Source organism: Amblyomma americanum, chromosome 6 (genome assembly GCF_052857255.1).
Source record: "Amblyomma americanum isolate KBUSLIRL-KWMA chromosome 6, ASM5285725v1, whole genome shotgun sequence".
NCBI lineage: Eukaryota > Metazoa > Arthropoda > Arachnida > Ixodida > Ixodidae > Amblyomma > Amblyomma americanum.
In genome coordinates, this window is record NC_135502.1 from 24,354,129 (window position 1) to 24,381,771 (window position 27,643).

Sequence of the window (27,643 nt, forward strand, 5' to 3'; positions counted from 1 at the left end):
TTAGTTATGGCTTATCTTAATAATTTTTGTTTATTTCAGTCTGCTTTATTTTGTCTCCCCGCATTAGAATACGTTACTTTTCTTACAGCCAATAGTTACGCTGGATTCTCTCGCCGGTAGGCGAGATAGCCAAGTCATTGGCTGAAAATTCCTGTTTGCTAGTAATAGTTTGGACATTGCAGAAATATTTGTAACCTCTTGCTTGCTCTATAGTTAATTAAACATAGTCATACGATATATGAATACTCTATGAACAACCGTTATATTATTCAGCAGTCCTTAATAAGCCACCTGACAGTGAGACAGTGTCGAAGGAGCCGACACAGCAACATAGTATTTTTTGCCTTCCAGCATCAAGTCTTCACCGGACTCATCTCACTTGAAAGAAAGAAGCACGTCGCATTTTCTTCATTATTTTTATTCTGTTACCTAACTCATGTTACTTTTTTTTTTTTTGCAGGGACACTGTCGTCACTGCTACGGCATCGCAAATTTTGTTTTTATGATGGTGCTACGTGTTAACTTGGATCTCCCTAAGCTTCATAAAATGTACTTATAACGCTTTATTCTTTTATTCTTTTGCAGCGATTCTTGAGACAGGGAGTGATTGTCAAGCATTATAAACGACATCTAAAAAATTCTGCGGTGCTGTTATCTTGTTCTCGAATCGAACATAATGGGCCCTAACTTTTAACTCCGCTTTGTTTTTTCTAGTTGTCTATTTCTAATTTTTCTGCGACGTCGTCTTCGTTCACAGGCACTAAAATGTGCACTGTTTTATAAAGTGCACACTTCCGAGATCACTTCGTCGATGGCTGATTATACGGCTCGGTATAGTTGTAGATGGCTTAGACGCTTTCTTGCAGTGATGACGGGTAAGAATATTGAGAGGGGCGTGAAAACGAAAAAAGAAGGCTTCAATCAGGATTAGAGAGTGGTATACCTGGAGGCTTCAGAAAACGCGCACTTAACACATGCTACGTTGTATCCGGCTACTACGCTACGTTCTGTCCGCGCCAAGGTGATCCGACAAAGTGTGTAGCAGGACTGGCCACTGCCTAACCCAGTAACCCGTTACGTCCGGGATTTCACCAGCAGCCTAAAGAAAAAAATTCCGGTAGCAGACAACTAACCCGAGTCGGCGTACCATAGTTCGCCACACTGTGTGCTGAGGCACGATAGCCTTTTCCCATGGCTAGTGCCGTTACAAAGGCATGACCGCAGAATGGAAGCTATGGAGAAAATTTAGGGGCACAGTAGTCTTGTGATTATACAGAAAGGAAGAGGGCGCGGGTATTGCTTGAAGATATCGAATAAAATTGCTACAGCCAGCATAGTCCTCCATAGAGTCAGCAGTAAAAATCTAATAAGGAAGGGAGACACGATCTCGCCAATGCAATTCCCCATCTGTTTGTAGGAGGTAATCGGAGACCTGGATTGGGAGCAGTAAAAGGTAATAGTTAAAGAAGAATACCCTAGTAATCTGCTATTGGCTGATGAGATTGCCTTGCTATGTCACCCAGAAGATGAAGTGCAAAGCATGATCAATAAGCTAGACAGGAAGAGCCGAACGATGGGTCCAAAAATTAATGTGCAGAAAGATGTTCAAGAGTTTCGCAAGGGAACAGCAGTTTACAATCTGCAGCGATGCGTAAGAAGTGGCAAGGAAATACGTGTACATAGGGCAGGTAGTTACCGCACATTTGGATAACGATAGAGAAATAACTACAAGAATAAGAATGGGATGGAGTGCATTTGGCATGTTCTATCAGATCCTGAATTGCTGTTTACCAATACCATTCAAGAAAAAAGCACGCAACAGCTGTATCTTACCGTTACTCACCTATGGGGAAGAAACGAAGAGGCTAACGAAAATAGTTTAACTTATAAGGAAAACGCAGCATGCAACGAAAAAAAAAAGACAGGTGTACCGTTAAGAACAAGGATGACGGCTAAGTGGGTCAGGAAACAAACGCAGGCTAATGACATCAAGATGAATAAATTGACTTGGGCAGGGTATGTAATGCGAAGGCAACATAACTGAGGGTCGTTAAGGGTAACGGATTGGATTCCAAGTGAAAGTGAGGGGGGGGGGGGGCGGGGGGGGGTTGACAGCGGCAGAAGGGTAGATGGGCGGATTAGATAAAGAAGTTTACGGTTATACGGTGGCTGAAGCTGGCACAGGACAGGATTAATTGGAGAGATATAGGAGAGGCCTCTGTTCTGCAGTGGGCATAGTCAGTTTAATAAGGATGATGCTGCGTGCAAAAAGGCCTGTACTCGTAAACTGGAAGACAGTTTTATTTCAAATTATTATACAATTTAGGCGACTGAACTGGAATCTAGCAGCCCTCTGCACAGCGATAGCCATTTATTTCTAGAAGGGAATAACAGTCGTCATTTACTTGTAGTACCATGGAGGTAGCTGTAAAAATAATAAAATGAAAAATGGTCAGTGCCATTAAACCGCCAATAAAGACAATGCACAACAGATGCAGTTGTGACCATAAAATTAAAGACCGCAGACATCTTCACGTCTCTTTCAGTGTAGAGTATGGGAGCGGTATGTTTTCTTGTCACAGGAAGAGTACCAACCAAGAATAAAAAGATACCTGTGGCAGCAAAAAATCTTTGGACTTCCGTGGTTGCTATAAACATTGCCTCTCTGTGAATATAAACATAAAATATACAAGGAAAGATGAAAAAGCATGGTTCACAACAGAAAATCGCAAACACATTAAAAGCACGAGAAAACACGGCATGAATCTCCAACTATGTATGTCCAAGCGGGCGCGGTGTTCATCGATTAATCATCCGAGATATTTCCGCGTGACGGCACCCCAACATCAAACTTTGCTAGACGTGTTTAGGATTCAAGCACGTGAATCAATATCCAACAAAAGACAACTTCAACGCGTGTTACGCATGGGCTGGTGCGTGTTGCCAAATGAAAAAAAGTCAACATACTTGTAAAGACGCGAAATGCTGAAGATAAAGAAGCCTTCTCAGCTGTTGCACTGGTTACTGCCCACTAGATCGCGTACACACGGGATCTCGTGCGAAATACTCTCTTCGCATGACTAATGAAGCAGGAAAAAAAAAATAAATTACGTGTTTTGATGCGCTCGGTTCAGAGATAACGAAGAAAAAATGATGTATATATATATATATATATATATATATATATATATATATATATATATATATATATATATATATATATATATATATATATATATATATATATATATATATATATATATATATATATACATATCGAAATAAAACGTAAGGAACCACGAGCAATTACTCAAAAAACGCCTAATGTTTATATAAGTATTCTCAAGAGGTGCCGTGCGAAATTAGCGGGACACCGTAAACGACGGACTATAAGTAAATGTTTAAAGTAACTAAAAATAAATCTGCAAAGCCCATCAGACATATCACAGAAAATACTCACTTGCGTCGTAAAATGCACTAGCGCATTGAAGAATAAAAAAAGATAGGCACAATATTGCAAATTGTGATTGTAATTAAAAACAAATACGTTCTTTATTGAATTATTTTAAAGTACGTGCCTCCTCGTGGAAACCGTGATGGGGGCGCTCCTCTATGCAACATCGGCAGCGAAGGGAGATGTTGGTTTGATCGCCGCCGACTGCCATGAACGTCTTTCGCGAGCTTCGCCCGTAGCCCAGTGAACTTTGCTGTCATGAAACGTCGGAAAATGATAAAGGCAAGCGTGCGAGTGGAAGACAGTTGAAAAGGATTGCAAGACATACTGACAGCGATGTAATGGGCGTAATGCGACTGAGAATTCGTCTTTGCATTAGATACAACGCGCGACCTACAAGTGCGCCATGCCACGTTGCCAGCTTAAAAGATCTGCTGTCCGGCTGAAATTTCTGCTGCACGACGAACAAGCAAGGAGTGAAAAAAAATGCTAGATTTGCGAGCGCAAAGGAGTGCGTTCAGCGGATGAAGCAAGCAAACACAAGAGAAACTTATTGAAATACGAAAAAATAGAGACGCAGAATGGCCAGAATTTGAGAGAGGAAGTCTTTACACAGAATCAAAATGGCTGCAAAGCAATCAAATGTATCCACTGGGCCCCACCAGTATAAATTAAAACAGAAGCAAGGAAACGAGCTGTGCCCATTTTAGTACCGATATAAAGAAAAGTTCTTACATTTTGAGAAGCTGGTCGCAGCAAGAAACCTTTAATTTTTACTTCATCCAATAATCTCATGAAATCTTAAAATTCGACACTGCTAAAATAGCAACACCGCACCTCTCTGTCTGGAGATTACAAGCTTGTTAACTATTCTCATAAGCCTTTGACTTCACTCAAAAGTCCTTTAAATCCCGAGTAGCATTGATTTTGAAATCTTTAAAAAATTTCTGTTAATGAAATCAAGAAAAACCGCAAACAAGCTTTACATCTTGGTTTTCTTCATTATTAAAGCCGGGTGCCGCTTTTATGTGCCCAGGTAGAGTTGTCAAAATAAGAAGCACGTGTGGAACACGCTATTAAGGCAGGTATTATATCTCCAAAGGAGCAGAGAAAGAAAGCATCATTGCCCTTTCCGACGCTGAAATCAGAAGCCGCTTGACCCCGTTTCTGGAAACCGAACTCGTGCTCATGGCGCCATCTGGATGCGCCTTCCCGAAGTGCTGTGATGTGCTATGCAGAAAATAGGAGACGACCTTGAGGGGAAAAAAAAAAAAGACGGGTGAAGTGGATGAAACTGTCGTCCCACGCCGTAGAGTAGGAGGTGCCGGCACTACGCCGGGCATTCTAGGACGCCTTGACCCTGTCGAGCAAAGTTCAAGGGTAGTCCTCCTTACCTCTCTCTCTCAAGACGCGCTCCTTGCTTTATTCCCTCTTTGTTTCTTTCTTGTATGTGATTTCTTTTTCCCCCTCTTCTAATATGTGCAAATAAACTAATGTTAAAGCGGAAACCAACAAGTAAGCATCGTTTTCTTTGACGATCGTGCGAGCCGGTCCCTTCTGCCGAAAGAGTCTCTGCGCAGTTCTTACAGAAATTACAGCGGCTCAGTCGGCTCCGTGCAGTCAAAGCTGGAGATCTCAAAAAGAAAGCAGACAGTTGCGAATGTTTAATAACACAGCATGACTGGCGCGTAGCAAGATGAGGTAGATCACTACAGCGAAAGCGAGCTCATCAAAATTTTAACTCCTGCTCAAAACGCTGCCGTCTAGAGCACTAAAGTTTTAAAATAATGACTAAAGATAATTAATCCTCACTGCAGTTCCTCGTTTTTTAGCTTCACTGCCGCTGATTGCGAAGCCTTCACTTTTGAATAATTTAATCGCGCGAGGTGTTTCCTGGTAAGAGCACCGCTTCACTTTTCGTATCTGGTACTGGTGAACAGGGCCGTATAATATGGGGCTCATTGATCCGCTAGGTACACCTTACTTGCAAAGAAAGGCAGAGGATCTTGAGGGAGTTATTTCGTACTTTCTCAATAGGACTCCTGATTTCTGATCACTATCGGCGAAGGCGAGCCTTATTATCGGCACAACAAAACCTCGTCGGTTGCTGGAACAAGAAGTACCCGTAAACAAACAAAATTGTGAAAATGAATAAGAAAGGTGGAAATAATGGTAACAAAAAAAGAAAGAAACAAAAAGAACGAAAAAATAAAAAAGGAGACAAATAGAAGGAAGCAAAAAAGAAAGAAGGAGCTGTAGAATTAATGAAATAATTAACGAAGCTTATATTTTAGAGGAGGCCGCAGTTTAGTCGAGCAGAAAGCGCAACTGGCGCAAAGGACTAAAGGTATCAAAGAAAGGACGGGGGCCTGGTTCTTCGCCACAAACATCTTTCGTTGAAACGCTGGCAGCGCACAACTGCTCCGACTGCCTGGTTGCCTCATGGGATCATGCGATACAAGAATTCCACAACACGCGCGCCGCGAGTTCCTGCACGCTTATTGTTTTAAGGTAATCTCTGGTGTGACAGAAAGAGCCGGCTTCTGGAAGGAGTTTCTGCCGAGTGCAACTGACACGTACAGATTTCCAGTGGTACTACCTTCCTTAAAGAAAGGTTGCAAAAAAGAAAGAAAAAATGTCGAGTGGTAAGAAACTGCCTTGCTAGACAGGTGGGACATAGCTCGTCATTTCTTATGGCCATAAAACTATAAACTTTTGCTAGCAAAATCCAGTTCAGGGGAACAGGGGACCTAGTTAAACAATATTATTTTGGTGTACGTGCATTTGACAAAGGCTGCACGAACTGCCACGCACCTTTTTCTTTTGTTTGCGTAGGACATATGGCGGGAGTTTGCTTCAATATTAAGTTTTCCATCCTGAGGAAGTGCTGGTTCAGCTCACGGTTGAACGATGCTTATGTGTAACCTTTGAAAGGAATTTTGATGCAAAATGAAAGCGTCTTCATTGTTGTGATGCAAGCTAGTAGTTCAACAGCTTTCGTCCTGTGCGTGTGCGAATCACCTTCGCTTCCCCTAAGCAAAATAGCGAAACAGGCGGCAAAAATATGAAGAACAGGAAATTGCTTAGGTAAATCTGCGGCTATTCCAGAAGGCACATTCTTTCTCGGCGCAGTGTCGACACCATTTATTTAAAAGCTGAGGCTGGGAACAGTTGAATGGTATATGCGACATACGCCCTAATCGTTTGCTGTTCGGTTTGCTGCTAGTCAGCCGAGACGCATGTGAGGACGCCGTTTGATTACCTTTTTTTTATTCGTTTGCCTTCGCGTATCTTCGCGCGTTTACTGCTTTGATCTGCTCGCGCGCAAAAAACTTCAGAACGTGTGGTGGGGCGGGAGTATATTTGGAATCAAATTTTTTTTGGCCAGCGAGGAGTGCGAGTTAGGGGGTCGACGTATATGGCGGCAATATGCAGTGTATACTGCGCATGATTTTGTACCGTTTTTGAGTCACGCTCGCAACATCTTTGCGTAATTTGCGCACTACATTTTTGAAGCCTTAATGTAAAGAAAAAAAGTGCCCAAATTATGCGAGCAAATAAGATATGTTGCACTGACGTGCTCCCAAGCATTGCTTATGCGGTTAGCTGCAGCTACAGAACATTGCGTTGTGTAACCACCCAGTGGCACTTTTTGTACCTAACATGTGAGCACTTTCAGAACATGCAAACTATTCTTTAGTGCGTAATTTACACTATTTTTACACAGATTTCGTTGATTTCGGCTGTGCACTGATAAGAGATTAGACATCTCCGGGTTTAGTCTTTTATTGCAGTGGCCGCGGGAGCAGGTCTTGTCAAGTACACTGAAGAATATATGGCTTGGGACAAACTAAATAGCCTGTGTACACTGTCTTAACCACTGTTGATCATTGTAAAATTTTTCATGCCTTTTCTCTACCGTTCTCAAGTTGGCGTCTATAATTATCGCACATGATGTTCACATATCTAGTGCTGAGTAGGAATGAAGTTTTACTCTCTCTGTCCCTTACTGGCGTGATATGTATACATACTGCGGAAACAAGAAATAGCCAGTTCTGGGGGGCCTCAGAGCGTAACAAAACCTGAAGGCATTGTGAGACTGGACGCAATAAAGAAAAAAAAAACTAATGAAATAGAATTTCAGAGTGCATGGAAGAAAATACGCTCATAAGAGAGTTTTTGCATCCTAAAGCGCGAATTAAAACTAAAATGAACTTTGAGCTTAAATTTCTCACCCACCTTCATCAGCACTGATCATCCAAGCGGTATGTTTTCTACAAACTCACTAGAGTTGCGAGGTACTAAATTGGGGCTCATGGGCCAGAAAAAGGAATGAACTTGATCGTCTAGACAGTGGAGGAAAGAGAGCGGCGCAGACACTCTCGGGATTTGTCGTTTCCCTCCGAAAGTGCCGCATAATGCATGACCCTAGGAGCTCCTAGGTTCTCATCGCAGTCGCTTCTCGCAATTGGGATCTAGTGTCCTTGACCCTGGCAATTTCCGCCCATAATTGAGTCAGGAAACGTGGCATTCTCAGAACCCGCGAAGAACAGACATCAAATCGCGAGAAGCATGGGTCGTTTTTGGTTACGCGCGGCTCATGAACACGTGCAAGAAACTTTTGAGTCTTCCATAAACCTTTTCTCGAGGTTTACACATTGAGGGTCGCCTGCACACCAACAAAGGTATCCCGCCTCTGTCGACTACCTGCCAGTCTCGTGAGACTGCAAGTACTGTTGATTAAAAAAGTTGTTCCTCACTTCTCTAGTCAAAGAACATTGCCCAGTAAATTACTATAATACGCCAAAGCGCACTCTGCAAAGAAACAGCTGATTGACTGATTGAAACTACACTACACGTTGATGACAGATTAATTGACCATGGCATGTTGGGTTAGCGTTTCAAGCTGCACATGGTCTATAGGAGACGCCGCATTGGAGGGCTCCAGACGCATTCCGACACTTTATGGTTCTTAATGGATCACTGCTATGTCAAAGCACATAGATGTTTTTTTCATTTCGCTTGCATCAAAACGCCGGGGTTTGATCCCGCGACTTCAGGCTCAGCAACAGAACGCCGTAACCACTAATACACCGCGGTAAATGAATAAGTGGCCATGAAACGTTTTCCCACTACATGCACAATTGCGCCTCTGCCTGCGACAGTTTACTTTAGTAAATGCCTTTAGATGTAAGCTTAGAGATGCATTGAATTATCCATCTATATATTTTCAGAAATTGATGTTTACATCTGGCAAACTAGGCCAAAAGCGAGATAGTAGCGTGATGAGACAAGCCGCGAGCGTTGATCGCTTGTTACAACGAACACCGTTGCACCACTGCGGCAGGATTGGTTTGATAACTGCCAAGGGTCTATGATATGAAAAGTCGAGAATGACCGCATACCACATACCGCATATTTATTTATTTATTTATTTGGTCATATTGTTAAACCTCCAATGAGCGTCGTTACAAGGAGGGAACAAAAACAAATACATTTCACAAGCACTTCAATTAGCAATCATGAATCAGAATTCAGATATTGTAAACCATTTGTCAAAAACATATCGACATCTAGCTCAAATTGTTGCACATTCGCACTCTCCACAACTTGGCAGTTTGTTCCATATTTTAATTACATCAGGAAAAAAGGAATACCGGTACACATCTTTACATGTGTTAATAGGTTGTAGCACCCTACTGTGGTTTTTTCGGGAACCACGTTTTAGAAGCGCTTTCACATAATCTTCTTTAGTTATTTTAATTCCCCTTACATTATCTGGAAAAAAGTTTGAGTCGATGTTTTATTCTAATTTCCAGCGTTTCCAATTCCCATTGCTGTATCATCTCTGTAACGGAGTCAGTGCGGCGATACTTGGAGCATATAAAACGTGCTGAAATCTGCAGTATTCTTTCCGCGGTCTTTTTTAAGCATTTTTGCTGGGGGCTCCACAGAGCATTCGCATATTCCTGAACTGGTCAAATTTACTTTTGTAGGTGACCAGTTTAATTTCTTTAGCCGCATTTGGAAGCTTTCTCTTAAGAAAGCAGAGCTTTTGGTAAGCTTTTGAATACATATTCTCAATGTGAATACGCCAGTCTAGATTATGCGTCACTGTCACCCCTATATGGGCGATTAAGCCATATATGGAGATTAAGCCATTAACAGTATTGCGTCATACTCTTAAGGCGGAGCTGAAGTGTTCCCTCAAATTTTATCCAGACAATTTGTATATTTGTACTATTTTCGAAACCTTCACTTCTGTGATTTCGCCTCTGACGACCTAAAATAGTTCTTAAAATGCTTTGAATTTTTAATGTCTAACTGAGACTCCGCATGTACTCGGAAAGCTGGCGCATCGTTCATTGCAAAGTTCTGCAATAATTACAAATTCCAGTCACTACCATATAACTTACATTATGTCTTGAATAAATACGAAACTGCAGAAAAGTTCACCTTGAAAAACCTGTGATCGCTTCTCATAAATATGGAGTAAAAATAAAATATTGCATACTGCGGCCAGTGGATTCCACAACAGCCTTCCCTTTGTTCTAATCAGTTGTCTTCTGGATAGTCTGACGCACCTTTATTTAACGCGACAGCGTTGTCTCCTGCAATTGTTGTTGTTGCCTCGGAAGGAATGACACATCCCGTTCTGCAGAATTTCCGGTGTCGTTGGAGGCGTCGTCGCTGTGAGCGAAAGCGCTTAACCTTTGCACCACTGCGCCAGGATTGGTTTGAGAACTGCCAAGGATCTATGAATGAAAAGTCGGGAATGACCACATTGCGCATATATGGGGACTAATGGTGAATTCCAATCGCAGGCCCGGAGCGGTCTGCACGCTCTGTGACAGAGCGCCTAAATCCGGCGCAGAGCGCACGACCTGAAATTGCGATTGGAGTACACTTGCTCTGGCCAGAGCATTCAGGCCAGGGCATGTAGGGCGCCGCTTGCGCCGCTGAAAAAGAACGTCACGCAAACTTCAGGCCGGATCCGCCGATTTCGGCGTAGCAATCCCGATTGCTCCACGGAGCAATCTCGGCGCGGCAACCGCTCCCTGTCTACGATTGGAAGACGCGATCCGTGCCTCAGATCTGAGTTTGGAGTACAGTTGCTCCGAAAAGAGCAGGAAACGTTGCTCCAGAAGTGCTCCAACTCTGCGATTGGAAGTTACCATAAGACATTAACACTACAGCGTCATAGACTAAGGCGGAGCCTAAGTGTCCCCACCTATTTTTACAATTTGGCTAGATTTTAGAAAGTGTAGTATTGTTTTACAGCTGTATTGTATTGGTACTTCTTGTCAATGTGGTCTTATATTCCTCAGTTTTTACAATCATTTCTATATGTAAATTGTTTAAAATCAGTCAATCATAAAGTAATGGCTCCAGTTAAGATGCACCGCCGTCTACCACGTTATCGTGTTGACCGGCCATGTCAAGCTGTTTTAACACCGTATAGCCGCGGTACCCTTCCAGGGTATTTCTTGGAAAATGGGCAAATGAAAATATAATTTACACTTCGTTCGAAAACTGCATCTTAGAGGTTTATAACTGTGCGTAATAGTACACAATTAACCTGAAGTCCACGACTACACACACCGATTGAAATAAAAATAAGATAGAGGCACTTAGACTGGTGATTTATTAGTATGCGAAAGCAATAAAGTGCTAAGTCATGCAATATCGCAGAATTAACTCATTAGTCATGACTGCGACTACGAGTGATGGCTACGGATACTTTGTAGAAACACTATACACGTTACTTTACGCAACTTGTAAAGTGCTGAGTGATGCTACGCTGCGAAGTGATTATGAGTCATGGCTCACGACTATGACTGCGAGTCATGGCTTTCAAACGTCATAACCTTAGTCCGCACGTGTCGTCATTATGGCCACACATGTTCGCTTACATGTGTTCGGGCATCGAACACCGGCTTGATGACATCACCCGAATTTCGTGCCATAGATGGTGGACGGCGGACGGTGGGCGGTGGATGCGCGATTTTGTGCTAGAGACAAACATTTTCGCACTAAAAGAAAGCGCCCTGGTATTACTTCTTAAAAATTACCGCGTGCATGAGGGTAAAACTAATCTTCCGGTCTAGCTCCTTCTGAGGATTATAACTGTCTTTTTTCTTCGGAAACCCTTCGGCAGTAGTCAACTTTAACCCTCTCGAGAGCGTCATCCATAAGAAGCCACAGTATCCTAGACGTTAGAACTGAACAGCAGCATGCGTTTCTTTACTCGCCAGGGCAGCTTAATAGCTGTGGCGTTCTGCTGTTGAGCCCAATGAAGAGGATCGAAATGCGGTGGTGGCGCCGGCTTTAGTTTCAAGATTCCAAACTTCGGAACCATCATGTGCTACCCGTTAGTATCACGTGCACGTTCAAGAACATCAAGAGGTCGAAATTGATTCGAAGCTCTCTCTTACAGAGGCCTCTCAAAGCCGACGTTGAACTTGGAACGTCGACACCAACATTACGTAGAAGATAACAAAAGCTCTTGCACAGATGTTAAACGCCGTTACTAGAATTGCACTCATCTCGTCAAGTACCATTAAAAATGTCTGGCTTAGCCATTTGAAATGGCACGTGCTTGAAAATTACAAATCCTACACCTGTAAACCCCATTCACTCATGACGACGCTGCTTAAGCACGAGGTTTATCGTAACAGTTTCATAGGTGACGCAACCGCGCTTTCGATTTATAACTGAAAGAAGGCTGCTTGAGGCGTTCTCATTACGCAGGATGGGGTAATAAGCTTCGTTAGAAAAGAGCAACACATACTGACAGCGTTTCACCCCAGTGTATTTCATTAAGACACAAAAATACGTTACAATACGGATTAGAAAGTGTCTGTGAGTTAAAAAATTAGATAACAGTGTCCGACACAGACGAGATCACAATAAGTCATCAAAGCCAATCCTTATCGCGGCTTCACACTAACAAAATCAAAACCGGTGCAGTTCGGACACTCACGAAATCACATAGTTCGCAATTGCTGCTAGAGTTCTGCGTGGGCAAACTGTGTCAGACGCCAAACGTGTCTTCCTACCCTCGCCAAAAACCTATAGTTCTATTCCGCTGTAACAGTTGATTGTTTTCCTTTCTCAGCGTTTTTTCTACATTCCTTAAAACCCATATCGTTTGCCTTCACTTCTTGAGCGTTCTTCTCAATTTCTTTTCCATCCTTCCTGCCATCCTCGTCTTTGGACGGTGAAGTTTTCGCGGCATCGCTTTTTGTTGAGCTGTCAATGTCTTTCTGGTCTTGAGGAGGTTCCGATCCCTGCCGGGGTTGTTTCTTCCCGTCGGCTACGCTGGTGTCGGACACTGACGACAAACTCTTGTCGCTACCCTTCCCGGTGGTCGAGTCTTCCGACGACGTCGATTCTACCTCAGATCCATCGTATGTGTAGTTGATCATGATCAAAAAGTAGCGTGACGCGTGGTGCGACATAACAGCCATGGCGCCCAACAACCCCATGCAGATGTACATGGCTAGCCACCAACCATTGTGATTCTTCAGTGTCAAGTCACAAAACGAACGGAAGGCTGCGTCGTACATGCTGAATAGCTGCATGCACTCCACGCCTTTCGAATCAATCTTGGGAAGTTCCACAGCCACTGATTCTTTCAGGCTGTTCGCCCACATTACAGAGATCTGCTGCGTGGTATCTGACAGCCATGACCTCAGCTGCTCGTAGTGCAAAGGGTTCATACCGTCGGGCCCTTTATTGGGTAGTACTTTGTCCAGCAACACCTGGATCTTACTCAGTGCCAAGGCAAACGAAGTACTTGAATTTTGCACTGTGTTCATCTTTTCTGTCAGCGAGGCAGGCAGCAGATCAATGAATCTCTTATCGGAGTCGCAGTTAAGGAACCAGTGGCCGGGAATGAGGTTCGCGAAATATTTGCCCCTCACCTTGCTGTTCCAAAAGGTGTCCCACACAGCGTCTAGGACTGAAGCAGATGCGGAGTCCGGGATCTGGGAGCGAACTAGATCATTGTACGGCTCACACAGGTAGCCGTCGGCCAAGATGCCAGCGATCATAGTTATTGTGGTGAAGAGTACGACGAAAAACCCGAAGGCAGCGTTCAGGGCAATGCCTACCAGAAGACCACCACCGGACCGCTCCGACACCACGCTTCTGTTGGTAGGCGGCACGGTCTCGTTGTGACTTGCCACGCCGATCAAAAACGCCGCCCCAAAGAACATCAACAGCACCGCAGACACAATGACCGATGCAGAGCCGTAATAGAGAAAGCGATTTCCAAACAAAGCCGTCAGGCTTCCTCTGGAGTCGTCGTTAAGCCGATTCATGAAGATTCGCAGAGATCTGAGAAACGTTGTGAGGTCGTCGTCAATGTGCTTCTTCGTGTGCGTGACATATGCGAGTGCTTTGGGCACCTCGCTGAGAGCAGCCGTTATCTCGCTGTTGTGAGTTTCCACAAAGTTGGATGCTATGAACCACGTGATGTTCTTCTGCAGGGCCGGTTTCAAGGCGTCCAGGACGCGGAGCATGCTAGAGACACGCGAGTGACTCTGCGCCAGTTCTGCAAGAAGGTGCAACTTCTGCGCTGAATCAATCTTCATGTAGCTCGTCGCGCTTTCCACCTGGGGCAGGAAAAACTCGTACACAACGTAGACCAGGTGACTGGGTTTTGTTGCGTTGCGAACGTATTGCAGGGCCTTCTTCTGACTCTCGGTCACGTTGTGCAGTACTTCGCCCAAAGCACGCGCATAAGTGTCCACGTTCTTCAGGTCGGCGAAGAGACCCTTCCGTTCTCCTGTCACCAGCGGCGCCTGGAGGCACAAAGTGAACACCGTTATCACAAGCGTCAGTCCAACCACGGCGATGCAGATAACGAAGGCGATGGTCAATGCCTGGAGGACAAACTTGTAACCCTCATTGACGTCCTGCGTGCGGTCACCGCCCAACATGTCGCGGCTGCGCGCCCAGAAGTACAGCGGCGTGCCAATGGCCAGCACTACCATGTAGGTGATGCTCATGAGGATGAGGATAAACACGCTGGGCTGCTGCGACCAGAACCTGTCCATAAGGTCGATAAAGTCCACGTCTACCGTATTCGTAGAGACTAGGGCGGAAATGACGTCGGCGTTCCTGGGCTTAGTGACAAGAAGGCTGACCAGCATGCGGCTGATGTCGTACCAGCCAGCCAGGATCGGGGTCGGCGCATCGTCCCCTTCTTGATCCTCGTAGTCAATCTGTGCAGTCACGCTGTGCGTAGCGGGCTCCACGAAAAGAGTCAAGGCTACAAGGCAGCTGCCCTTAACGGAGATCGGTACTAGGTTTGGCATGTTTGACTGGTGGTACTTGCGTTCGGTGGTTCTGCAAATGGCGTCGGTAAAGGGCCGCCGCTGATTTGTGGCGTGCTGACTACTGATGACGATGGACCGCGTGATAGGTTCGCCTTCTTTTACGTTTTTGCGTCTTCTCCTCATGGTGGAAATAGGTATAAAAAAGGTTCCAAATTCGGCAAACGAGAAAAAAAAAATGACAGTAAATGTTTACAACATGTGATTCAGGGTGGAAGCACGTGTCTTTTATTTTTACTAGTTTTACATATACGAATGGCTGAACTGTAGCACTCACATGATGAATTATTCTATTCTATTTAGCGGACACACAAAAACGATTTTGCTCTGGTCATCCCCCCCCCCCTCCCCCCGGATTAGTGCTGCGTAGACGACGGCCATGTGCGGGCAGAAACAGGGAGAAAAAATACGATTAATGCGGGTGGTGCTGTAGAACGGAGTGCTCCCGCTAGGCAGTGCTGCGTAGAAGACGACGACGAGGAGCACTGGCGCTAGCCGCATATTGCATCTTCCGTGTTGTTGTTGCTGCTCTTGACGACAATAACAACAACAGCAACACGAAAGAGGTGATTTTGCTAGGCGTCCGGATTAGAGCTTTCGCTCTGATAAAGAATTTGCACATGTTTTTCATATAGTTACGGCCATGCCTAACTCAAGGAAACAAAATTTTGCTTTTCGAGCTGCCTTGGAACGAATCTTCTGGTTGTTAGTGCAATATAACGTAATACATATAACAAAATTTCACGAGCCTTCGACGAAAAACTTCAAGCGCAAAAAAAAAGCCTGTTCCAGCAATGTCATTTCATGGGTACTCCATGTTACGGATAATTTTAATTTAGTGTTAGATTTTGTACAATGGTTATTACACAGCTTTGTTTTGTGCACTAAACAGTATTTTCCAATTCGTTGAATAGAATAACCCGTTTGATACTCTCTGCCTCACTTTCTGTCTCCTCGTGCGTGTGCTCGTTGTACCGAAACAGCATGTTTTTAAGAAATCAGTGTACGTGCCTTACCTTACTGAACAGCTTTTGCTAGATGCGTGATATTTCTGAACGCCTTTGAAGGAGCACAAACGGAGTGCATGCCAGGTTCAAAGAAACTCAGATACTGCCGAAGCGCCGCCACAATTCTGTACGTCTCTTAGCTGCATTGGCCCAATTGCTAGTGACCCTCAGCTCCATCCGCTCAAAGGACACAAATATCGCTCACTGCCTTTATCGTCCTGAAGGTGAGGGGAATTGGAACCTGCGGAAGAGGAGTTAGGCAAGACACCGCGATGTCTAGCAAAACACAGACGGGCCGCGACCATGGGCTTCGATCGATTGGCTTGACTCTCGTTATTGTTGCAATCTCACACGCTTTTCTCAGAGCAGTCCAATCACTTCCTGTGGTGTGTCCCAGGAACGTCGATGCGACGGGGTGCTGTGGACGTGTGCGAGCTTTAGCGTCATTTCCAGGTTAAGTGTTTGGGTACGCGCACCCTCCGAACGAAACGCCAGCGACCAGTGCCGCCCCTATAAACCTTTTCTGTCCTAACGAGCTTTTCTGTCAGTGTTGGCGTCGATTGTTCGGGAGTTCGGCTCGCACAGTAGGAAAGAGTGGGGACTTTTATGCATTCTGCCGCTGGTACCGGACATATGCCACCGGTTCTTCCACAGCTTTCATAATGTCCTGTAGCTGACCAGTCTGTGTCACGTTGCTGATTATAAATACAAAATCCCAAGCAGCACAGGCTATCGGCTCAATATTGCAAATGTATTGGCAAAGTTCGGGCCCACAAGGGTCCAGAGTGAAACCATCTATTTCCTATAAGACGCATGAGGTTAGATTGCATAAAAAGTACTGTGCACGCGCACCAAGCTGCAACGTAGAACAATCACTGAGCCCTGTAGAATGCGGACCCATATCACGGGATGACCGGAGAGTGCGAAATACAACGAGAGGGTCAAAATTCAAGACACTCGTTCATGTACCATCTTTGCCAAAATAACCAGGATGCCCGGTTTGCGTCTCAGTTGTATAGCGGAACACTTACCGCACCAATCAAGCTATAAATCACTGTGAGCTAAGAAGAACCTTTTTCCTCACCTTCAAATACCTTCTGGTCTTTAGGGAAACCGCAGGGGCCCCACTATATGAGAGAGAAAAAAACGTAACATAACATAACTTTGTTTATTTATTTATACAATATACCCCTAAGGGCCCTCAGTTCGAGGCTATCGCATAGGGAGAGGGGAAGGGTACAGGCATGTAATCAAAAGTAAACAAACAAACCACAATTTTAAGAAACTACAACAAAACAGATAAAAGCATATGAGTCTGCAAGAAAAATACAAAACACAAAATTAAACATTCAAGCGTAAAGGGAAAAAAACATAAACAGAGCAGCAGACAGTAACGTTAATACAGGTTATGCAATCTTTCACAAACAACGGCACAAAAATAAAACGAGAATCATCAATAACAGAAATACAAGACAGAAACCTAATGCACTAGTCAGTTAACAATGTACCCAAGAAACTTAAGCAGAGGTAGTGGCAGCCAATAGATCATAAAATTTATCCGCATCAGTGACGGTAGCAACATGTGAAGGCAGTGCGTTCCAGTCAGTTATAGTACGTGGTATGAATGAATGTGCATAACACAACATAACCTAACATAACATAACATAACATAACATAACGTGATTCAAAGATCTAACTAAGGCATACGTTTTACTTTATGTGTCAACCAAAAGCTCCCTTTTTTATTCCCGTCCCAGCTGCGTCAGCAATGACAAGAGGAAGGAAGGCATGGGGACCTGTTGGCATGGTCGAGCTCAAAAATTTTAATTTTTTTATTAAAATATTATTAGGATCCTTTCACAAAGCAGGAATGCAAAATGCGCGCCGACTTCAAGATGGAGCCATATATGTCATCCAACCAACCTCCTCTCATCGTTCGCGTCTTCCGAAGCATGATATTGATTCCTTAGAGCGGCGTCTTCTTGATCGATACTCTAGACCGGGAAAATGGAAGGAGAATTTAATTTTAGAATCGGCAGATTCTCTGCCCCCGTCGCAAGACGAGAACCGGATATGATTCTGGCAATAAAGACCAAGCTGAAAAGAAAGCAAGAGAAGCTCAGTGCTATCGCTCAAGGATTTTTTTTCTGCTGCCTCTTCTCTATCATGCGCTCGTAGTCGACTTGACAGTAAACCATAAAGGTGTCCAATTTCTCAAGCAGCTTGAAACTGGGTCGACTGCTCTCTTGGGTACGGAAGCCGAAGAGCACGATTCAGAGCGGAAGTGCTGGGTTCAGAGTGTATGAGGCGAGCAGTCAGTACATTATTTTTTTTCTTGACAGTCGCTTTATATACGAAGTGGTTCATTTCTAGGGAACCACACAAGACATTCATCCCTAAAGCTGTGAGAGCAAAGTGCCTGTACAACTGCTGTTCAGTGTGTGAGGAGTGCACTAGAAAGAAATAAAATTTAGACCTTTCCGAATACATCGACTAGCACATCTGGTGCGCCTCTTAACGCCTAGCATTTGCTGTTGGACGTCACTCTCTTGTGTGACAAACGTAGAAAGCGTTTTTTCTTTTTTAACGCGCGAGAATTAGAGGGGACATTTTGCGGAGAAAGCCGTGTAGTAGTGTGAAGCCACAGGTAAAGACTCGGTTGAAGCCCTGCCGACTGTTTTGTGAGAAAGCTGCCCACCTCGGCAAGTGGCAATTAAATTATTGACTGGCCACGGGAGGTTGCCCGGGAAGAGCACCATGGGTCACGCCAGAATGATATTGGCGCAGCTCTTAACCACTGAACCACTGCGTCAGGAGCGGTTTGAGGACTCCCAGGGTTCTATGGGTGTGATGTAGAGAATGATCAATGCCACAGCGTCAAAAAAAAAAAGATGACGAAACTGAAGACGCAAGAAGAAGAATAAAAAAATCCGGAAAGAAATCGATGTGTCGTCAATAAGCGCAGTTAGTAAAGGCGACCACTCACGCATTTCCTTCTCGTCGCCCAAGCGAGCGCCATGCCGTTTCTGTTTTTTTTTCCAAGCGCACGCACTTTAATTGAACAAAGTAGTTCCTCTCCCTCGGCGTACGTAATCTCTATGTAAGAATTTCACCTTTGAGATGTCTGAAATAATCAGCCGAGGAAAACATTAATGACGGCTGTGCAAAATATTTGGGAGAGGCATATGGCCAGCAGTGGAATTGATTCGGTGGTTAACGATGATGAATAAACGATGATGAAAAAGCTGCCCTATTAGCGATATTTTGTTCGCCTTAGCATGAATTGCTGCAAAATGAATGGAATAGCTAGGTATCACAAAAAAATATGGCACCAGAGTCTGGGAACGTTCTGCTAAGGAACGAAAAATTCCGAGCATTGTGAAAAACACACAAAACCTGCAGCGCACCGTTTACATAGCTGATGGAAAGTTGTTATTCAATGCCTAAAAGATAAAACTGCGAAAATGCGCTTTAGGCAGTCGTGTTGCGGCGTTCATCAAGACACAGCGGTGGCAGGTATTGGCTCGCTAAATGCAAGAAATTTGGAAGGCTGTCACGGGCTTGCAGTTCAAACAGCTCCTTCCTTCTGCGCTCGTTGGACGTGCAGATCAGGGCTCTGCGTTTGCGAACAATGCTTGCGACAGAGCGCGAATTTTCTATTGGCATGCGTCCGTGAAGGTTTCGCTCATTCCATGAGTTGTTCACACTTTTCGTATTCTGCTTGCCTGCCATCTGTTGTCATTGGATCTCTTTACTGGAATGCGTTTTTCTGCGTCTATTGTCGGTTTCGTGCATTCGCTGTGTGGCAGACGACAGATACGAACTATTGAAATCTCAGCTGTAAGTGATTCTTGTTTATGATGGGAGTTCCGCAATGGAATTAAAAAGAAGCATTTAAGGTCTAACATATAAAAACATGCCACTGCGATCTTGAACGCAAGTTTTTGGAGCTGTTTTGCTAGATGCCCCAGACTGCAAGAAGAAATGGGATTCGACTGTGCCTAGCAAGCCGATGAAATATGAGGAAAAAATCATCGCTGGAGAAAACATAACTCGCGTGTAAATCAAACTAGACATAGTTTAACATACTGTGTATCGAAAGGTGTTTGTATTTGTACAAATAATTACGTCCAAACAGAGCGAATAATTTGTTCTTGCATTCTGCCGGTCGTATGTGTGTTTTGTTATGACACATGAAAACGAAAGGCAAGCAGCCGTACGGCTACAACGAGCGTTTCGAGTATACCTTTCGCTCTTATCAATATGTTGGCTATGGCTATGGCTATGGCACTGGATTTTAACCTCCTATTCACTCGATCTGGTCGGTAACGGCGAGCCGATTATACCGAGTGTCGGTAGAACAGTTTTTGCATAGTACAAAAATAGAAATTCCACCCGTACTCTTTTCATCAGATGTTGAAAGATCTGAGAAAAAGCCTTGTCGGGCAGTCTTTGAGTAAGTGTTCAGAGTTTGCTTTTTATGATTTGCCAGCTGAGGATCATCAGCAATAGCTTTCTACTGCATGCTTAGCAGCGCAATAACATTAGTAGCTATTGAGAAGAAGACATGAACAAATGAAAAAAAGCACAACACACAAGAACAAATAAATAAGAAATTTAATTCACGTTCATGCTCGCAAAAAGTGACGCTGGCTGTTCACTCGAGGAAATTAATTGTAAAAGAGAAACCAACAAGAATACCCACAATATAAGCTATTCTTGATCGACTGCCTAGCTAAACATGCACATGCAAATAATTATTCCACAGCAAAACGAACATTCCTTTGATGGCTTCTAAGATCTCCTAGTAGATTCCTGAAGTTTATGATGAAATAAAGAGTGGTTCTTTCATTTCACACAGTACAATTTCACGATCGATAACAATACAGAGATGTGCCCACGATGTGGAAAGTAAACAAAATTTCTAGCCGCCCTGGAAAATCTGCTAATCATTAATACGGACCATCACAGTGCGCTGCCGCAACGCTCACCTAAAACAACTGGATGGTGAAGAGTGCGGGATCTCACATTAAAAGCGGATCTCACGATAGAAGCAATCAGTGCGCTCAGGACATTGTGCATGATAAAAAAATGGGAACCAGAGCTCGCCTATTCTCCTGGCCAAGGCCTAAAGCTAAATTTTGCTGCCACTCAGGAATCTCACAATCAATAGCTACTTCGTAGGCCACGTGGTAACGCTTCGCAATGAAGAGCAGCTTTGAGGGGTTTAGGATGTTTAACTAAGTTTGGTTTAGGGGGGTTTAACGTCCCAAAGCGACTCAGACTATGAGAGACACCGTAGTGAAGGGCTTCGGAAATTTCGACCACGTTAAAGAACCCCAGGTGGTCGAAATTTCCGGAGCCCTTCACTACGGCGTCTCTCATAGCCTGAGTCGCTTTGGGACGTTAAACCCCCATAAACCAAACTTAGTTAAACATGCTGAGGGAAGAGTCGCAATATATCACATGCAGCATTAAATTCAACAGAAGAATAAGTGGCCTTTCAGGAAAAAAAAAACGCACTATTCTAACTCGCTTTGTGCGGACACTGAGCTTAACTTGCGCAGCGAAAAGCGGGTTTCATCACTGAAACACGACGATCCCACCCCACGTGGTGCCACGCTACGGCTGCGAGTATAAATGACTGCGGGCTTATTAAAGGTGTTGGCGTGATTAACGCTTCCAATGGCTCACACGTCAGTCCGGCGATAAATGAATAACGGACGGAAGTAAAAACCTCTCGGACCTTCCATATCTCTACCTATCTCTCGCGCCGAGGCAGGGTTCGAACTGGCCTGGCTCGTGTCTAAAGTAGCGCCGCATGCAGTTTACTTCCCTGGCAAGCATAAAGAGCGAAGTGTCAACGTCAGGAGCAGTTGCTGCCTGCATGGGAAGCTCATATGCTGTCTTGAAACTACAGACCTCTAAAACGCGGCTGCGCTTCAGTTAGCTTCGTCGATAACGGAGCCCATTTTAGCGAAAGGCAACCGAGTTGCACATACTTGTGAAAGTAGTAATTATTTGTTGTTTGCTCATTTAAGCCAAGTCCTAAACTTTAACGATGTCTCAGCTAGGGCAATTATGACTTCACAACCCTAACTACGTCCACTTCAGGACAAAGACCTTTCCCGTATCCGTCTAAAAAGCCATGACCTGTGCGAGCTGTGGCCACCTTATCCTCTTAAACTTTGTAACCTGATGTGCAAACCTCACTTGGCCGCACTACGCTGCGCTTACCTTCTCTTGCAACATACATTCTTATGTCCCCCGCTATGCAATGCCCCCAGTGGGCTCTTAGGGTATTTGAATAAATACTCCTTTACTTTAAAGGACCATCCGTTATTTTTCCGGCACATTACATGCCCTGCAATAGTCCACATTATCTTTTTAATTTCGACTACGATGTCATTAATTAGCGTTTCTTTTGTAAGGAGCTCTGCTCGTTCTCTGTCTCATAATGTTATCCTACCATTTTAATTTCCATCGCTCGCTGCATTGTCCGATTTACTTTCAAGCCTCCTAGTCAGCTTATAAATTTCTGCTACGCAGGTTTGTAGTGGCAAGATAAACTTTTGTATGCTGAGGAATACTGGTATGCTGCTATTAGTCGCCAGAGTACGTGCCACATGCACTCCCCAAAATTATTCTCCGCTGTCTATCATTCTCGCGGTCCACACCTACTGTCACAATTTTCCGTGGATAATTTTTTTCGGGTTTGTTTACAATACCTCGCTGCATATTGTATACAGTTGGTCCCTTCCCATGCAGCTGTACATCTGTTTGGTTCTTAACATTTTTTGAGTTCCAGCGCACTCCTCTGAATGTCCGGTCTGCAGTAAGAATCAAGACAAGAAATTATCTACGTTTGTGAGCGACCCTGTATTCTGGAGGTTCGTATTTAGATGTGTTTGGAGCACATTATAGGGCTTGTTCATTTCATTTACCGTTGTAACTATCTAGCATACAGTACCTGTGTTACAAGAAAACTACGTGCAGTCGCATGCTAGATTCCTTTATGTCCGCACGTATCCGCAGGCTACGTTCTCACACCAGGCTGAAAAATAGAAAATGAAAGAGTATGACGCTGCTTCTTGACAAGGTTTTTAATGCCAGTTTTCTTGTCTCCTTCAGCCTGCATGCTGTAGTAAAACACTCATTTTTTTAGGGCAGTCACAACACGGTGTTGTGACTTCGTCAAGATTCTTTCCATTGTGCAGCGCTTTTTTTAGATTATTGAACACATAAGAGCCATCTGAACTAGCCCTGCAAGGTGTGATGCTTGTAGTTGACTTTTAACATTCTATAACTGGAAGTTCTGGTGGATTGGCTTTCAATGACGGAGCTGAGACAGACACTGAAACCAGGAGAAGGCACAGAAAACACAAATCACTTAACCGCTAGAACTACAATGACAACAGATCTAGCAATGAAAAATTTGTTCTTTCTAGTGGTAGGTATAGGGATGGAAATACCACGAGCCAGCAAATATAAATGAGTCTGCGGCGAAGTTGAGTACATTTCGTTCAAACCAGGTGGTAGGAGTGTGACTCATGTGTCTGGCCTCGATTAATGACGACGTGTAATGTATTTAGTTAACGCCAAAGTGAGCCTTGTTTGAAAGTTTGAGCTTACGAAGCTGCCTTTTCAGTGGTCACATATAATCCAAAATACGCCGCAGAAATCTGTGATGACACTTATCCCTACAATAACAAGATTCAAAGAAAAGCTGGATATTATGTTGACAAGAAAACACAAAATAGCATAGGCAGAAATGAATTTCAAGTACAAAATACTTCTTGGCGAAAAGAGAATAGCAGCAATTGAGGAAAACAAACCAAATGGAAAATTTATCATTTAGGGAGAGAACTGCGAAAGAACTCCCAGTAGACAGATTAAGTAGCGCGAAAGAATTCGAAAACTTGAAGCAGGGATGTACCCGCAAGGCACCGGAGCACTAGTACAGCTTACTCGAGCACCAGAATTTTCCACCTGATTCGACTGATTCGCTTCTCTTCCAGCTAGTACACGGTAGCACGGCGTTGGCGTATGCTATAATGGTTCATGCGACAAATGAGCGCTGTTGTGAGCTATAACCAATCAAGGAGAAAGGAGTTTTGCCATATTTTTTTTAGTAAACGTATTCACCACAACCGCCTAAACGCCATGCTCTCAAAACGAGTGAAGAGTGCTGGGCCAACAACGCAGGCGATGGGACCACTTTTTAAACAACTCACCCTAACGATACATTTGTCTGCACACAATACTGACACTGGCTACAGTGCCTATACCTCTTTTAAGTCCGAAGCCATCGAATGCGTGCAAATGCTTTCACATCGAGGGCTAATGGTAGCTTGGCAATCACCAATGCTTCTGAAAGAAAACTAAAAGGACAATACCACTTGTACCACTCCCCCCTAGCGCCTACAAGCTTCTGCTCCAACTGCATGTCTCTCTCCGCTTTCGACCTTTTATATCCGACTAGCTGTCACCACATGGGCGCGTGAAATGCGGCTACAGGAGGACAGATATGATCCCGATAGTTTATTGTTTTGGTCTGGTTAATGGCATTTAATGCCGCTAAGGCCATAAGGGACGCCGTAGTGGAAGACTCTCAATAATTTCGACCCCCTGGGTATTTTATAGCGTGTACTGATATCGCATAGTACACCTGCCTCTAACATTTCGCCTCCACCGAAATGCGACCGCCGAGGCCGGCATCGAATCAGCGTCTTTCGGTAAGCAGCCGAACACCGTAACCACTGAGCAAGCGCAGCGGCTAGTTCAAGCAACCGTAGCATACCAGTGTCCTCAAGATATGAATAAGGGTAAGGCTAGAAGAAAAGGGCTAACGAAGAAGTGAATCGAGCTAAAGGGATCTCATCATATTGCAGAGACCACGAGAGCGCGAAATCAAAGGCGCAGCGCGCAGGATCTCGGAATGTTTCCACTTACACTTTTTTTTTCATGAAACACGTCTCGTTATGGCAGCGGTCTAGGTAAATTGTGTCCGTACATTAATTAGAGCACCAACCAGAGTGCCACAAAAGCAATTAACGGAAATGACAACAAAACACGAACAGAAAACAACTTTTGCGGAAGCAATCGGCAGTGAAGCAGTCTAGTTGCAAGTACTTCAATGCTTACTCGTTCTAATGACCAGTGGATGAGCAGTACCGCGCACGACGTTGATTGGAGCAGATACGGTGCAGGCTGAGGGCCAATTACACTCAGAACGCGGACTGTGTACGCGCACGTTTCCGCACAGATAGGGATGTAGTTGATGCATCGTGTGGTTTCTTTCACTTACCGCCCGTGTTTTGTGGAAGCGCTTTGGAGTGGTCGATGGTTAATTACCCCTGTATTTTCTGGCTCCGCATTCAGCCTACACCGCGCTAGCACCTTCTATCTTCTCCTGAGTCAGCTATTGCAGAGCTGTTCTAGCGCCAGACAATATCGATGAGAAGAACGAGTGACGACTGAGTTGTAGCGATGACGGGACTGTTTTGCTCGCACGCCATCTTCGGAGAGGTTTTGTCACGCACTCTAGCTAATGGTTTAAAGCGAAGTTTGATGAATGAATTTTGCGGTTAACATCATCAGGAATATTTTTTTTCTTTTGTGGTGTTTCAGTTCCATCCCGTCTTAAAATTCGGCCCCTTAATCGAAAACTCCTGCATTCATCTTCTTGTCGCTGTTTCTGCTGACGTTGATGACGTCAGCCAAGTCGGCTGGGGTATGGGCGATCTTTCGAATGTTCACGTCGAATGTTGCGGGCATAGCCCACATGGGCCAGCCATTCTGTCTGTAGTTTCGCTCCAGAGAAGAGCAAAAAATCTTGGAATAAATCTGAGAGCTCAGCTCTAGGTGCCCGCTACTAGCTTGAGCGTCGTCGTCGGCGTAAGTGGCGGAGCTGTAGCAAATCGAAGAGCGTGGAGATGGATCAAAGAACGGCGATTACGAAGGCAGGGCTAGAATGAAAAGGCGGAGGAGTGGATAGTGGTGGACGTAGCACGTCCTCGCGGTAATACAGGACGTGCTGCGTCCATCGCTATGAACGAGGGTGGCGCTGGTGAACACTTTCAAGGTTCGCTTACACGCCATTAACATAAATACCAATGAGAGCAGCACATTGGACCGCCGTCACCGTAGCTCAGTTGGTAGAGCACCGGACGCGATATTCGGAGGTCGGGGGTTCGGATACCACCGGCGGCGTGGTTGTTTTTTCTGCTGCTTTGCAATTATTATCCTTTAGGCGACAGATTAATGGAAGTATTTTTGTCCCATTCATTGGCACTACAAATTAAAAAAAAAGAAACATTCCCCTGTGCACCTTGGTTACGGCGATATATATATATATATATATATATATATATATATATATATATATATATATATATATATATATATATATATATATATATATATATATATATATATATGGCACAATGTTTCTAGAACTACGATGCCAATACACTTGAAAGAAAGCAGACATGATAAAGAAACACTGTAACACTTGCAAAGCAACTTTGTTTGCGGCATATGGCAGTGCCTTCCTTTTCCTCAAAGACCGCTGCAACGTTTTTCGTAAGCATACTTTCAACGGTAAAACCTTTACAAGATCTCAATATTCTTTTTCCTGCAGCATCAACATAAGAAAATGTAGGAACGTGTTCCTTCAGGAAACTCGCTATATTAGACATGAAATTAAGCGGCAGAGTTTATAAGGGAGGCAAACAGTAAAAACTGCTTCACGCAATGAAAATTAATTTGAATATTAGCAATGACTGATCTTGATTGTCATGCCGCCTTTTCCGAGAAATCGATCTTTTTTTAATTTTCTACAGATAATGTTGTCCGTGCGCTTCGGCAATGTATACATCGGCAAGTAAAATAGTGAGGGTTTTAGTTCTCTCATTAGCGTTATTTTCCAATCAGCGCTCTCGCAAGATTTTCCTTATAATCGTGCTTTTTTTAATAGGTTCTTGAAATGCATAAAAATTAAAGCTATATATTGCATCTCTGGACCAAGCAGTGAACAAAAAAACACCTGGCGCTATCACTGAGCTCTGTCCATATTGGTATAATACGGTTGTGAAGAATCCGCCTTGACGTTTACAGTTTGCTCATGTTCCTGCTTGTAGCGATTTTACTAATGAAACGACAGCCTATCGGTTTTGAGAAGACACCCTGCTATCAAGGATTTTCGAATACTATCGTCATTTTTTTTCACTCTCCCGCTGTACGATCATTCGAAGGCTTAAAAACACAAAACGTACACCCGCCTCAGATACTAGTTAGTTGTCAATTGTCTTTTTGCGGGAGCTAAGCAAAAACGTGTAAGTAAAAATAAAGCAGCATTGTCCGCGCACGATTGCTTAAACCGGCAGACAGCGCTGCTAACATAATTTCCACGGTTGTTCGGTTTCAAACTTAGGCTCATTGTGAAGTTCAGGCTCGGCTCAGTTTACACGAAACTGCAGTGCGCTGATATCCCGAATCGAAGAAAACGTCGTTCTAGCCAAAGGAAAAAGTTTAGGCGTCCCGATGAAAATTTCGCGCTTCGTTAGATACACTGCGCTTCTTTGTTTTCGCGGTTCAAATAGACCACATTTGAAATGCTGATGCCTAAACAAACCATGCCCACAGTGTGCCTCCTTTTCTGCCTGTCTCGAGCCTTGAACCACGGAACGATGGGTTAGCCCCGACGCGTAGAGCCCAACAGGTGGCTGCACTTTCATCACATTGAATTAGGGTAGTGACTATAATAATATAAGCTTAGTTTAATTCATTACACTCCATTCAGTTGTATTCTCCACCATATTTCTACTGCCGTTTTCCTC